We start from the raw sequence: 10,584 nt of genomic DNA, 5'->3' as shown, positions 1-10,584 counted from the left end.
GATCATTCTCTATCTTATTCTTTTTTGAGACAGAATTTCTCACTGAACCTGGAACTCACTGGTTGGCTAGGCTAGCTGGCCAATGAGCTCTAGGGATCTGCCTGTCTCTATCCCCAAGTGCTGGAACTATAAATGCAGGCCACTGTACTCACACATGTGGGTGTTGGGGATCTGAACTCAGGTCCTCATGATTGCGCAGCAGGCACTTTACTGACTGAGCCATCTTCTTGCCTCCAAGGCTTTCTTCCTTTAAAGAGAAGGGGTGAGGGTGGGAACTCATCTTTTTTTTTTTTATCTTTGCTTTCTAAAGTTTATTTTATTTTTACTGTTTCTTCATTACTGTTTATTGCACCATTAGTTTCGTAATGTTGATGCTATATATTGAACAAATTAAATGTCAAATTTCTTTTTGTTTTGTTTTGAGACAGAGTCTTACTATGTAACCCTGGCTGGCCTGGATCTTGCTTTAGACCAGGCTGGCCATAAACTCAGAGATCTGCCTACCTCTGCCTCCTGAGTGCTGGAACTAAAGGTGTGTGCCCCCATTCCCAGTTAAATGTCAGAGTTTTCATTACCATAGTTCATGTTAATAGTGGGGTTTTCAGGTATTTAGTTTTTTTTTAGGAGTTGGGGAAATGACTCAGTTGGTAAAATGCTTGCTCAGCAAGCAGAAGGACCTGAGTTCAGATCCCTAGCACCCCCGACAAAAAGCCGGATATTGTGCCCCTGTCACCCTGTAATCCTAGTGTGGGGGGAGGCTGAGGCATGAGGATTCCTAGTGCTCACTGGCCAGCTAATCTTGCTGAATTGGTGAACCTGATGGTTACTAATAGACACTGTCTCAAAAAATAAGGTAAGGCAGAGGCAGGTGGATCTCTGTGAGATCAAGGTCGGCCTTGTCTACTTAGTGAGTTCAGGCCAGCTGGGGCTGCAGGGAGATTATGTTTCAAAAAGACCAAAAATAAATAAATAAACAAACAAATAAAGTAGATAGTGTTAGAGCAGGACACTTGATGTCCTCCTCTTCTGACCTCTGTGTGTATATTTGCGCACACATGTGCACATATACTACGCATCCATAAGACACCCAACATCAGCCTCTGACCTCCATGTACACACATAAACACATACACATACCACACACACAAAAGAATTTAAAATTTTATTTAGTGTGTGTGTGTGTGTGTGTGTGTGTGTGTGTGTGTGTGTAGGTAGGTAGGAGGCTGATGTTAGGAATCATCCTTGATTGCTCTTGCACCTTATTCATTGAGGCGGGGCTCTCAGTCAAACCCAGGGCTAACTGATGTGACTAGTTTCACTAGTCAGCTTGCCTTTTGAGGCTGGAATTATAGGCTGGAAGCCATAGCTACTTGGCATTTTATGTGGATTCTGGGGAACCAAACTCTGGTACTCACACTTGTATGGCAAGTACTTCAGCCACCGAGCCATCTCCTCAGCTTCCTGTCGTGATATTTTTAGTCTTGTGTTTGTTATATTTATTTGGGGGGTGGTGTACAGCAGCACACTTGTGGAAACCAGCCTGCAGGAGTCGGTTCTCTCCTTAGACCATGTGGTTTCTGGAAGTGGAACTCAGCTTGGCAGCAAGCACCTTTACTCACTGAGCCCCCTTGCCATCCCATTCACCTTGATTTTTGAGACAGAGTGTTCTCACTGAACCTGGAGTGCATCAATACAGCTAGGCTGGCTAGCCAATGAACTCCAAGAATCTGCCTCTCTCTGTCTCCCTAGTGTTAGAATTACAAATGTGCACTAGCACCACACTGGCTTTTATGTGGGTGCTGGGATCCGAACTCAAGTCCTTGTGCTTGTGTGGCAGCAACTTTGCCAACTGAGCCACATCCCCAGCCCTTAGTGTATAGTTTTTTGAGTTCTTTTTATATTCTAGATACTAATCTTCTGACAGATGCATAGCTAGCAAAGATTTTTCTCCCATTCTGAAGTCTGCCTCTTTACTTGATTAACTGTTTCTTTTGCTGTGCAGAAGTTTTTAAACTTCATGAGGTCCCATTTGTCAATTTCTGGTGCTCTTTCATGAGTTTCATCAGTTTCATCAGTTTTAGAGTTTCAGGACTTATACTAAAGTCTTTGATTTACTGGGAGTTGTCCCTTCACTCAATAATTTGTCCTTCTCTAGGAGACTCACTCCTGAGATAATGCCCAGCTCCAACTCCAGAGATAATGGATTAGTCCATTTGTGGGGGCAGTGCCCCTATGAGGCCCACTGGGGACACATAGGTGACACAGAAGCACTGGGGACCAAGTTGTAGTTCAGGAACCTTGAGAGACACATGCAAAGCATAGCACTAACTCCTCAGCCTGGAGGCTTAGTGTAAGGAGGCACAGGGATAGCGTACATCATCCTGAGGCAACATGCTGTGTTCCAGGAAGGGGTGTGTGAGATGTCATTTGGATCCAGACCTGTTGTACCTGGGGCCACCTGGAAAGCTCTTACAGAGGAGATGACATTTTGAATGGGCTTTTCAAAGACGAGTAATATGTTCCCTGTGCTCAAGGCAAGGGAGGCGGCCTGCATGAGAAGGGCCTTGAATGCCAAGATAAAGTTTGACCTTCAGACTCCTGTGGACCTAAAGGTTACACGTGATGGTGAGACCCTACATTCTAATCTGTTCTTGGTGCACGGTAAATGGTGCATGGAGGGCAGGGGCATGAGGTACCTGGAACTTGCTAGCAGGTCTTTCTCAGGTGACTGGACCACATAGGGTGTGTGTGTGTGTGTGTGTGTGTGTGTGTGTGTGTGTGTGTGATGCCTGTGTAGGAGGGGGTTACTGTGTCACCCAGTCCTTCTTTAGTGGAACTCCTGGAAGTATTTGTCCATCCTTGTCCCTGACTTCACCTCTCTTACCCCATCCCCACCCCCACCCCAAGAACTTCAGCCTGATAGGGTAGGAGTTGAACCAAGAACTCACCTAGCATGGCTGGCTCTCTGCCCTATCCTTTTGACATCACTCTGGGGGAGGTTGAGTTTGGGACAGGCCTAACTTTGTTGGGATTCTGAGACCTGGGCCAGGCCTTTGGGTCTTGCCTTTATAGAGTCACAGGATATGAATGGAGGGGTGGGTAGGGGTGGAGATACCAAGACCTGGGCCATGTGGGAAGCCTGGGTACTAAGGTCCTGGGCTGGGGACTGCTGGCCTTACTTGCCTTGTCTCTGTCCCAGGCATGGTGGGGTAGGGGACCTGACAGTGTCTGGCCCTGTGTGGCAGGGAGTGAGTGGGTAGGAAAGGGCCCTTGGGCCCTGCTGCCTCTGTCCTTGCCTTCTGGCCTGCTGCTGTTTCTGGAGTCTCCTTCTGCCTTCTTTTTCTTGGTTGGCCTCTGTATTCATCTCTTTTCCCTCCTGTGTGTGTCTTGACACTTTTCTGGAGTCTCTTTCTTGCCCCCACAGGCAGTGGGTAGGGACAGATGGCTTATCTGTTGTAGAGGAGGCCATGTGGGGTGGTGGCTTCCTACAGGGCTTTGGAGTGACACTAGTTCAGCAAGGGCTTTTAAGCTGCTTAAGGGCTGTACATGGATGTACATACTACATACCCTATCTGTGCCTTGGTTTCCTTCACTGTCCTATCAGAGTATGTGGTATATTGACAGCATGTGATAAAGGACAGCTCATCGTTGGCACTGTGATTGCTATTGAGCGATGGTACTAGTCTGGTCCTCCAGGAAATAAGATGGGTCAGAAGTATGAGGACCATGTCAGAGGAGAGAGAGTCTGCTGGGGAGGAAGAAGTAGGGAGGTTGAAAGCCTCAGGCTGTCACAATTGATCTGAGGGAGAAGATAGGGAGGGGACAGGAAGAGCCAGTCCTCTTTATTCTGAGGGGAGCTCAACAATGGCGACAGAGCCCAAGATGACCCACAAACAAGTCCACATCTCCTAAGTGTGGTCCTCTCCTTGGCTGGTGTTCAAGCTGCCCATGGATGCAGTGTCTTTGCAAACGGCATGGTAACTTTCAGCAGAAACTGGGCCCTGGTCATTCCCAGGTCTGCAGCAGGTGGGCTGCATGGGTTCTGCAGTGCCTTGGGACATAGGGAGGGCTGAGGCCTTTGGACTGGGTCTGAGGTGGGTTGGGAGTGATAGGGGTTACCTAAACATCTGGAAGTGATAACAGTGTGCACCCAGACTGTCACTCTCCCTTCTGGACCTGGCTGCTGGGCCTTCTGGCTTCCCACCCCAGGTGGCTTTTGTGTGAACATCCTCTGGTTCTGTTGTGTTAGATGGCATGGTCCTGCTTGTAGCAAACAGCTGATTCCATCAGATCTCTGGCACTCCTTTCTGTCTTCTCTATTTCTTTCTGCTTGGGTACCTCAGTGGTGAGTGGGAAACTGATGCACAGTACCCTGGGCCAAGGAGAGTCCTAGGTTACATCATTCAAAAATAGGCATCCTACTAGCATCCTCTCCTGCCTGGACAGAGGGCCCCACCCCAAAGCTTATGCTGAGGGGGATGGGCAGTTGGACATGAACCCTGACATTCACCTTGACTGTTCTCTGGGTTGGCTTGAGTGTGGGGCAGAGGTGTCCAGCACATTTGCCAAGCTGCAACACCATTAGGTGAATGAAGTTGGAGCAGGAACAAATGTTTCTGGGCCTAGGAGCTGAGGCCATCTATGGACAGTTGGCTCAGGCCCAGCCTGGCCTCCTCCTCCACTGCCCCCTCAGTTCCCACTGCAGCAACTGGCAGACTGCTTTGAGATGTGTAAGGCACCCTGACGGCCTCCTGACCCCAAGCCACTCACTATGCTAAGCAGGGCTTATTTATTCATTTGCCCCTTAATGGAGCTGCAGTGTGTGTGTGTGTGTGTGTGTGTGTGTGTGTGTGTGTGTGTGTTCTCTGAGGTTCTCTTGTTTCCTTTTACAAAATTCCTTCCTACTGGTGCAACTGCATGCTACTTACAAAGCTCAGAGAGAGGAAGCTGTGTGGCTCAGGGAATAGGGACCTGGGGATAAGGCAAGCTGGGTGAGTCTTTTCTTGCCACTTCCTAGCAGGGTACCCTGATCAAAAAGATTGTGAGCATCAGTTTTCTCAGCTGGGAATCAGGGAGAATGGAGACCATGCACTAGGCTGCTGGGAAGAGCCAGCTTCATATACCAAACTCCAGGACACAAGGGCAAGTGGCACTGTCTGTGCCAGTGTGCACTCTGTCCTGCTTGGCATCTCTTTTCCCTCTTTTGTCACCCTCTGCAGTCTGCAGGCCTGGGTGCTGAGGTCATCTGGGGATGGTGTGGGAGGAGCAGGCTGGGCTGGGAGCGCCTCTCTGGGGGTCAAGCATCCTGTGACACACGTGGGCAGATTAGCTCATAACATCATGGGGAAAACACGAGGGGATGGTCTAGTGTTGGAAAAGTGTGTGCCCAGAGGCCAGATAGATCTGGTGGCAGGTGTGATATGATGAATCTGGGCGCCTCCACTGGTGTCTGGAAAACAGGAGTAAGAACCCCCACCTCCATACACCTTGCAGGGTTAGTGAAAGGACTGGGGGGCTGAGGGATGTAGTGTTCCCAGCACGTTTCAGGTACTCAGCCAGCTTTAGTCTCCTGTCTTGGGAAGGTCCTTCTGAGTCACTGAGAGCCTTCTGTGTGCTTGCCTGGCCAGTAGACTGACTCACAGCCCCTCTAGAAAGTGGGTCTGGCTATGAGGAGAGCCCTGAGCTTGGGGTCTCCAACTTGGCAGGCAGGTTAGAAGTCAGTCAGCAATAATGATAATTGATGCCTTTAAAAACAGCCTCCTCCATCACCCTGCGAATGATGGGGATAGTCATGATTACCTTGTGTCACAGGATGATGAACAGCTTGGGTCCATAAGGGACTGGCCAGTCTCCTTGCTAGTACAAAGTAGGGCCTTGGGATCCTGGCTCTGAGCTATCCTGAGTTCATCTAGCTACTCTTCTGCTGAACTGGGGAGTCCTTCCATGTGGGCCTTTTAGCTTTTTGGGAGCATGAGTTCTAGGTCTTGCCTGATTGGCCATCAGTCCTTCCCTTGGGAATTCCCACATTCCCCAGCCTACCCTTCAAAGCGCCTGCCTGTATTCCAGCCTGACCAGGGGTAGCAGGAGGAAAGGGGTCTGTGGCCACCACTACCTTCTTTGGGAGATGGTGGGGGGGTTTAGGTCTGTGGTCCTTTGGCCCAGTGACATCTCCCTTGGCTGCCTGTAGCAGGTGGTGACTTCTGACCCCAGCTTTCTCCCCGACTCTCTGGGAGTGTGAGCCCTGCATAGCACCCTCCCTCCTGCCTGCTCTCCCCCCACCCCCAGCACTGTAGATGACCAGAGCTGTGAGAACAGCCTCCATCTTCCTTCCCAGACTCACTGAGGGGCATTTCCAGCTCCAGGGTCTCCCTTGTCCCCTCCCACCTCCTTCATTTATCTCCCCCTCTGGGAGCCAAAGGCCCTTTGTGAAGGTCTTTGTGTCGATCTGAGCTCCCAAGCCTTCAGGGGGACAAAGGGACAACCCTCTCCCCTTTCTATTGTTCCCGCTTTTCCCAGGAGGCCTTTTGCCTGTGTGTGTGTGTGTGTCCATGATCCAGCCTGGCATATTTTACATGTAATGTAGTGAGCAAAGAGGGGTGTTGAAAGGGTTCAATGGTGGACCATAGTCTTGAGACCTTGGACTGAGGCTGAGTAGCCCTAGCAGGAAAGAGGCTGGGTTCCTTTGGGGGAGGGGCTACCAGGCCAGGGTGCAGGTGGGACAGTGGGTCAAGTCACTGACGCTGCAGTCTGTGAGTGGGTTCCTCGCCCCCCCACCTCTCTGTCTCTGGACTCTGTCACTCTGTCTCCTGTCTGTACCCGCCTCCCTTCATCCCTGTATCGTCCCTTCTCTGTTCCTGCCCCAGCTAACTCTCCTTCATTCTCAATCTTCCCTCTGCTCTCCTTGGCACCTATGAGAGACCAGGCAGTCTGTGTCCACCCTCTATGCCAGTTATAGGGAACCCCCCCCCAGCATTCCAGCCCATCTAGACTTCTGTTCCACTTACCCCCTGCCCTGGACCTCTTTCTTTCTGCTCTCCCCCAGCCTATAGGGCCTCCCCTGAGATGCTGTGTCTCCCTTTGCCCTGACCAGCCTGATGACCCCAGTCTAGAGTAACCCTGGCTGATTGCCTGCTGGGTCCTGGCTAAAAATAGACACAGGCTTGGTGTATATTGGGAAGACTGGGGAAGAGGCATGGGGCAGCCTACAGGTCCCTCATGGTCTTCCTTGGGACACATGTTCTTCTGAGGCCCTGGGTACTCTCTGACACCCTTCTACAGTGGGGAGTCTGGAGCACCATGGGCCCTAGCCACTCCTGGAAGGGAACCACTGGTGCTGGTGGGTGACACAAAAATAGAGAGAGGCAAGCTAAGGGCAGGACCAATGAAGGACTCCTAGCTGGTAAGTGTTGGGGCCTGAACCCAAGTGCATTCCAGGACACTGCAGGTGTAGCACAGAGCTCCAGGCCGTGGGCAGTGGCCTGGCCTGCAGTGGAATGGAGAGCAAGCTCTGTGTGCCTGAGTCACTGGGCAGTAGCCCAACCTCTGCGAGCAGTCACTTCCCTTCTATCTCTTGGGCAACTATTGTGCATCCTCTGCTGGGTCAATGACAGGGGCCAGCAGTACCTTCTGTAGGCTCCCCAGGCTGGCAGACCCTATCTCTCTCCACTCGCAGCTTCTGGCCCCTCAGCTTTCTCTTTCTGGCCCGTATCCCCTTTCTATAGCTAGGCCTCTACTCCTTTGCTGGTCTCAATTGTGGCCAAGCTCTTGCCTGGGAGCTCTGGGATCTGCAGGCCTTGCTGAGTCCAAGAGTGAAGAGCCCTGCCTCCTGCCAGAATGGGACAGAGGGTGGAGCACCTGATGAGTATGGGCTCTGCTGGGGCTTCAGGGCTTTGGCATTCCCAAGGCTCCCTGAGACTCTTCTTATTTAGCAGCACCCTGTCCTTGTTTCACGGCTATGTCTTCTTTCCTCTTGCTGAGATTATGACTATCTTGCGGCCTTTTTCCTCCTTGCACTGTATTTGTTTCCTTCAGGTGGTTTTGGCTATTTAAGGCTTATCATGAAGGCTCTCCTTGGATGCCTGGGAGCCTAGATTTTCTGTTCAGGGTTTAAACTGGGACTGCAAAGGGGGGATTGTTTGCCCTCGGTTACCAGGCTGGGCTGCTTCACACAGAAACTCTTGTCAGTGTCTTTGGGTTTCTACACTTGGGCTTGTCAGATCCCTAAAGAGGACCCCACATTTTGTCACCTAGATCAGTGAACACACACTTGCTTTTCAATGCCTAGACCCTCAACTGTGGCTGGCTTCCCCAGGCCCAGCACTCCCTCACTCTTTTTGGGTAATAGTTTCTTGTCTCTCAGGTCAGAGGGCGAGCTGGGCTGTCATGGCTTCTCCAATTCTGACAGTCTTCCTGTTTGAGGCTTACATTCAGCCCTGTCTGCAAGGTATGTGTGGCCACTAGGCCTAAACTTTGGGTGGGGGGTGGGGCATGCTGGGAAGCCAGCTGTTTCCTGGTTGTATCTCAGTCAGTTTGAGATTCTGTGGTGCCTGGGCTCATGGTTTCCACTCACACATCATTCTCCAGCTCCCCAAAGTTTGACACTGTTGTCAGGGGTGATAATGAAAATATTTATCAAGTGATCCAGGGACTGGGCTGGGAGGCAGGCGTGGGCTCTGAGTAGTACTGGATTAGGACTTAGTCGTTTCCTAGCAGGACTGAGGAGGCCTGGGGCCTTGAGACGGTGGTGACACCCCTGCTGAGGCAGAAGGTCAGGGTTCTGGCTCACTCACCTGTGAAGCCTGCTGGAGGGTGACGCTAGCTGGACGGTCACTTCTCTGGTCATGTCCACTTGCTGGCTCCAGGTGTGGGTCCCTGACTCTCTTCTATTAGTTTTCTATGGTGTGGCCTTGAGGCCTTTTGTGGGTGGAGTGGGAAGGCAGCATGGGAACAGAAGCTGGGGAGGGTGGGTACTGGGAGATGTATCCCCATCTCCTGGAGCTATGGACAGAGACTTTGCTTCCTGTCTTGGAAGAACCTGGAGGCAGGTTTACCCACCAGAAGCCACCCTCCTCTGGAGGTTGGGCCTCCCACTGGGGGCCAAAGGGCAAGCTGGCTAAGAAGAGTGTTTGGGGGAAGGTGAGAACAGGAGGATTCTGGGAATCTAGAAAGAGACCCTAGCATGGGAGAGACCCATGAAATCCCTTTCCTGCAGGGAAGGGAGGCTTCCTCTGGGAAGATGGTAGTTCATAGCTTCCTCTATGACTGTCCCAAACTGTTGTCTCTAGCCAGGGTGACAGGTTAGGAATCCCTGCTCTTTTGTACCCTGTACATGTCAGTGTTATCATTTGTGGTCCAAGATGGCCAGGCAGTTCTGTTGCCCCTGCTTTTTCTATTTTCAGGGGTTCCCAATGCTCCCTGCTTCCAATTCTTCTCTGTCCTAATCACCCTGCTCTTGGCTCTTATCCTTGGGACCTCACCCTGCCCGGTGGGGACAGCAGCTCTGTGTGGAGTGAGGCTCCTAAGGAACAGAACAGATCTATTCCCTTTTTTCCCTGGCCTTAGACCCTCCTTCAAGCTCTAGAACCAGCGATAGAGTTCTTTCCTGTCCTCCAGGTGGCTGTGGTCCCTATTGCTTCTTTACCATCACCCTCAGCCCATGTACCTCACTATATCTCCCATGGTGGAAAACCTGGGGAAGGAACAGTCTGTAGAGACACAGAGCCAGGTGGGAGGACCCAGGTGCAGCCTGGCTGGGGAAGAGTTGGATGGGAGTAGCTGTCTGGGTAGAAAGTGGGTTTGTCCCCTAGGGACTCTGAGCAGACCTGTGAGTAGTAGATATGAGTTCTGGGTTTTGCAAGAGAATTCATAGGAGGGTGTGGAGCTGAGTCAGATCGGAGATTCTGGGACTTGGGGTACAGGGTTTCATGCAAAGGTGAACAGGGACTTTACTAAGCTTTCGTGCTGAAAATTGAAGACTCAGTTTTAGAAGGTGTTTAGAAGAGGAGTGTGGGGAATGGTAGGGTGAATACAGAGGTTTTTCAGGCAATGTCGTACCTCATAGGAGGCGCTGCTGGCTATCCAACTTGAGTATTTTTTGCTTCAATCCTGGTCCATTTCCTCCCATTCATCTTTGATTGGGGTGAGGGTTGGTTGGGTGGGGGTTTTCAGGAATTCATTGCTGGGCTTCCATTTTTGTCTTCTCAAATTGATCCCCTTCTCTTCTTGGGTCCATCCCAGCCTCTTCATACAGTCCTATCCCACCTCTCTGACCCACTTCCCATCCTTTGCCGATACTGTTTTGGTGCCCTCCTGGCTTTTCTCCCACAGTGTCCATGCCTGGCTCAGGGCATGAACTGCATGTTCTAGACACGGTGCTCTGGTAGAGGACTCTGGCTGGAGTGCTGTCTGGTGGGTGGAGTGGGTGGTGTGCAGCTGGCAGATCTGGAAGGGCTATGGGAATAGGTCCAGGGCACCCCTACCTTGAACCCCAGTTCTTAAGATATTTGTCTGGGCACCTGAGGGTGCTTTGGTATGTCAAGCTGGTAACAGGCATTTCCACATTTAATTCACCCTTCATGCTTCCTC

The sequence above is a fragment of the Nannospalax galili genome, unplaced genomic scaffold (genome assembly GCF_000622305.1).
Source record: "Nannospalax galili isolate Female #2095 unplaced genomic scaffold, S.galili_v1.0 scaffold127, whole genome shotgun sequence".
Classification (NCBI taxonomy): domain Eukaryota; kingdom Metazoa; phylum Chordata; class Mammalia; order Rodentia; family Spalacidae; genus Nannospalax; species Nannospalax galili.
This window is presented reverse-complemented; position numbering follows the sequence as displayed.